The following is a 4,873-nucleotide window of genomic DNA, read 5'->3' as shown; positions in this document are numbered from 1 at the left end:
TAAAAATTGTAAATTAATAGCAATTTACCATCATTGAGAGGTGCTGTAGACCGTCAAGGAATAATATCAGTAAGTACATGTTACAGGAGCTGTGATATAAGTAAATACATGATACCAATTATGAAACCAAAGGTCTCCTCCACCCTCCACAAGCTACATTTGAATGCATTCTGCAGCTCCCGCAAACACCTGTGTTCTACCAACCAACCTGGGTACCACCTCAGGCCAAGCCCAGAAGTGTGGAAACTTGGTGTAGTGCGTGACCTCAAACTCAGGTTTCTTCCCCCATATCTCAACCATCACCAAGACTGATTTTGTTCATCGCAATAATATCGGCCATCTCCACCGCTATTTGTCCATCTCAGCAACTGGAACTCTTATCCAAATCTTTATTGCCCCAAGGGTCAACTCCACATGCAACAACTTATCCAAATTGCCACAGTCCTTGTCCATACTCATACCCCCATTATCCCTATCCTCACCAATCTGACTGACTTCCTGTACCCAGGAAAAGTGACTTCATGATGCTCAACCTTGCCTCCAAATTACTCTATTGCTTCATCCCACGAAAAACTCAATGATCTTCTCCAACCATACATCCAGACATGCATCCTTCACTCCTCCAACACTGATCAAGCTCCTTTCTCCCTTGGCGCTCTGTTCCACCTTCAGCTACTATTCCCCCATCTTCTAGATCTCTCTCTGTCAGCACTTCTGTTTTGTCATCCACCTCTCAACCTACAAAAACCTCTTTAAGACCCTTCTCTTTAACCATGCTTTCATCATCCCAAAGCCTCTTTTTCCCTTCCCCCTCCTGTACTCTTTGTCTGCTGTCAGGTAAAGTCTTTTAAGAAATGCAAGTTGTTGTTTTTGAATGTGATCTTCAGAAAAGTAGAGTCTCTATGCTCCATTGCATTAGATATGATTTTTATGATCCATAAAATCATAGCTGTGGGCTTCTCAGCAGCCAAATTGCTAAATTAGGGTCACCTATAAGACATGTGGTATATAATTAGTATCTTTTAGATTCAAGATGTACTTACACTAAAATCTCACATCAGAGGAACAAGTCTAGTTCCATTTTGCTTTGTTCTGCATTCAGGTTACGGCTATACCTCCAGTTTTTTTTTTGAAATTCGTAGCCAATCGTTCCAATTCTTTGTCAAATCACAAACGCCAGAGGTCACCTTGCACACATCAAGGATCACTCTGCGCCAATGCTCTTAGCCAAAAGGCCTAGAGCCACTGCACCGTTCCTGGAAGTACTGCAATACCAGGTTCGTGCCATGGAGGTGGATGGGTCAGGCCCCCCACACACCTCCATGGAGGTGGATGGGTCAAGCCACCCCACCCACCTCCTATTTCCAAAAAAGCAAGCATATACCTTCCTGATCCAGGGAGAATCACCTTGGGGTTATGGTGGTTACTCCCCTGTCAGGTCAGTTACGCATGATCTTAGCCAAAAGGCCGAGAAGCGATTCTGATGCCTGGGCCACTCTAGAGGCTGCCTGCAATACTCCCCAGTTTTACACTGCATGAGCTTAGCATCAATGAAGCGGAACTGATGCTAACCCTGTAGTATAAATGCACCCAACACCCCCTCCCCACCCCACAGATTCAAATGGCCAGCACTCAGGGGACTGAGCAATACAACGTGTGAACATCCAACCCTTTCACCTTACAGAACTTGGATGGAAATCCAAACTAAATTTAAGGAGTGAAAGGCTTTTCCTTCTTAAAGCTAGAATAGTTGTACATAAATAATTTGAGCAATGTCATTCCAATCCAGATTGGGTGATGGTCCACAGCACCAAAACTTCCCACAATTATGCATTAACTGATATTAAAGGACATAACTTCCTTTGCGCATTATTTATAAAGAATTAGTTCATGGGAGTGCTAAGCAGTATAAATTTATTTCTGTAGGCCCCTACAAGATCCGTTTACTAACCCCACTATATGGGCCCAAGTTTCGAGCCGCGCCTAGAACGGTGCAGTCCCTACCTGGACGCCCGTTTTTCGTGCCACAAAGTGCGCCTAAAAAAAAACATCTGTATTCTCCACCTCCCTGCAGGTCCTCTGGCCCTCGGTGCAGCGCAACAGGAGCTGTAGGGGGCGGAGCCAGGTCCCTGCGCTGAAAACAGTGCCGGGACCTCTGCACATGCGTGCTACAGTGGGCACGCAAGTGCAGTAGCTCCAGGCGCCCGAAACTGTGTGGGAGGGGCCCGAAGCACGCAGCCCCTAGTCCTGGCCGAATAGCCTCACTGGGGCTGCGTAAATAAGGCTCCTCCCACGGCCAGCTCCTGCTTCCTCCCGACCCGATTCGACTCCCGCTTCCCACCTCCGGACGGGACCCGACACCCGCTCCCCGCACTCCCCCCGCCCCCGGACCGGACCCGACACCCGCTCCCCCCCCCCCGCCTCCGGACTAGATCCGATCTGACCTCCCTCCCCCCGACCTGACCTCCCTCTCCCTCCCTCCCCCCGACCCGAACCGAACCGACCTCCCTCCCACTACCCCCCCCGACCCGACCCAATGCCACCTACCTGTAAATCTGGTGCTGGGGACGGGCCCTGCCCAAAGTCTCGGGCCCGGCCCGTTCAGCCTCCCTCCCCCTTCTCCTTCCCCCCCACCCCCCAATCTCCTTTCCCCCCCCCGAATCTCCTTTCACCCCCAATCTCCTTCCCCCCCCAATCTCCTTCCCCCCCCCAATCTCCTTCCCCCCCCCAATCTCCTTCCCCCCCCCAATCTCCTTCCCCTCCCCAATCTCCTTCTCCCCCCCCATCTCCTTTCCCCCCTTCTCCCCTTTATCCCCTTCTCCCCCTCCCCCCCTTCTCCCCCTCCTCCCCCTCCCCCTTCTCCCCCCTCCCTCCCCCTTCTCCCCCCTCCCTCCCCCTTCTCCCCCATCCCTCCCCCTTCTGCCCCCCTCCCCCTTCTCCCCATCCCTCCCCCTTCTCCCCCCTCCCCTTCTCCCCCCTCCCCCTTCTCTCCCATCCCTCCCACTTCTCCCCCTTCCCTCCCTCTGCTCCCCCCTCTCTCCCTCTACCCCCCTCCTCCCCCTCCCCTCGCTGTCAGAAACACAGACACTGACAGACAGAGAATGAAAGACACACAGACAGACAGAGAGATAGAGACACTGACAGAGACACACTGAGGGGGGCATCCCAGCACGCTGTTGGAGGGCTCCCGGTGCTGCAGTCGGTAAATAGAAAATGTTTTATTTATTGATTTTTTTAAAAAATTATTTCTTATTAATTTTTGTTGATTGATTTATTGGTTGATTTATTGATGTATTTATCATTTATTATTGATGATGGCTCTTTATTTGTAAAACTGAAGTGTTTAATGTTTGTGAACTTCCCTTTAAACACCCCCCCCCCCCACCATTTCCTACGCCTGATTTGTAACCTACGCCTGATTTTCTAAAGTGTAGACAAGGTTTTTTCAAGCGTACAAAAATCTTCACTGACTCCATTGTAAGTTAGTTTGGAGTAAGTTTTCACTCACGAAACTTTGAAATCAGGCGTAAGTGGCCGGACACGCCCACTTTTGAAAAAAAAATTCTGTTCCAAAGTGAAACTGTTCTAACTGACTAGAACTAGAGCAAACTAAATGACGAGAATTCCGATTTCTAAGATACTCCGTTCTCCACCAGTTGCTCCTAAAAATCAGGAGCAAATCATGTGGAAACTTGGGGCCTATATTCCTGCAAAGAGAAGAGATACAGGAGAACATAAGAACATATGAACATAAGAAATAGGAATAGGAGTAGGCCATACGGCCCCTCGAGCCTGCTCCGCCATTCAATAAGATCATGGCTGATTCAATCATGGACTCAGCTCCACTTCCCTGCCCGTTCTCCATAATCCCTTATTCCCTTATCGTTTAAGAAACTGTCTATTTCTGTCTTAAATTTATTCAATGTCCCAGCTTCCACAGCTCTCTGAGGCAGTGAATTCCACAGATTTACAACCCTCTGAGAGAAGAAATTTCTCCTTATCTCTGTTTTAAATGGGCGACCCCTTATTCTAAGATCATGCCCTCCAGTTCTAGTCTCCCACATCAGTGGAAACATCATCTCTGCATCCACCTTGTCAAGCCCCCTCATAATCTTATACGTAAAGATGGGAGGAAAGATGGGAGCACACCACCATCTGCTGCAGGTGCCATAAGAGACACAATCCACCAACATTTCTAGAGAAAGTAGGATCCTACCCGTGCCCCTCTGCCTGACTATTCCCTTCCAAATAGGATCTTGATCTGAAAGCTAATGTATGAATGAAAACCAATATTAACACTCAGTTCTTTTGTGACATTCAGTAGTCATTAGGGCAAATGAACCTTTGCCTTTTCCCCAGAGTTGGGGTGGCACTAGGATTTCCACAGACAAAAGTTATGTGTAAACGTCATTATCCAAATGATGTTTGTTTGGAATATTTCCATAGCTTTTGATAATTTTTTCCCTAACACGGCATTGATGCAGCTGTTGATCCAAATTGTGCAAGGGATGAAGATAGTTGTAAATGGTAGAAGGAATGTAGGAATCCTCAAAAAAAGATTGATCCTAAATGCCAAAGTTGCCACCAACAGTGTTCTAGGAAACCTATACCAGCTCAGGGATTGAATATTGTTATACTTTTACCAAGATGGGGGGGAGGGGTGGGGGGGGGAATGCATTTATTGCTCCTGAGCCGGTATATCCAAAAGGCATTAAGATCAATGGGGGGCTAGAGGAGAATGGCCTACTCCAAAGCAGAGACTACCCTACAACAGTGAAGAGATGTGCCTAGATTGTCAGCCTGCAGAGGATTGTGAATAGAACAACATCACAGGAGAGACTTTAACTTCACGAACACACAAGCTGTTCAAAAA

The 4,873-nt window shown here is 48.2% G+C and overlaps 1 pseudogene; it reads right to left on the bottom strand.

Annotated features, from left to right (window-relative positions):
• Positions 1-1,240: 1,240 nt before the first annotated feature.
• On the bottom strand, positions 1,241-1,479 carry LOC139279124 (U2 spliceosomal RNA; annotated as a pseudogene).
• Positions 1,480-4,873: the final 3,394 nt, after the last annotated feature.

Source organism: Pristiophorus japonicus, chromosome 13, assembly GCF_044704955.1.
Source record: "Pristiophorus japonicus isolate sPriJap1 chromosome 13, sPriJap1.hap1, whole genome shotgun sequence".
In the NCBI taxonomy this organism is placed as follows: Eukaryota; Metazoa; Chordata; class Chondrichthyes; family Pristiophoridae; genus Pristiophorus; species Pristiophorus japonicus.
Note: the sequence above shows the minus strand (reverse complement) of the source record. Positions and strands in the feature narration are given on the sequence as shown.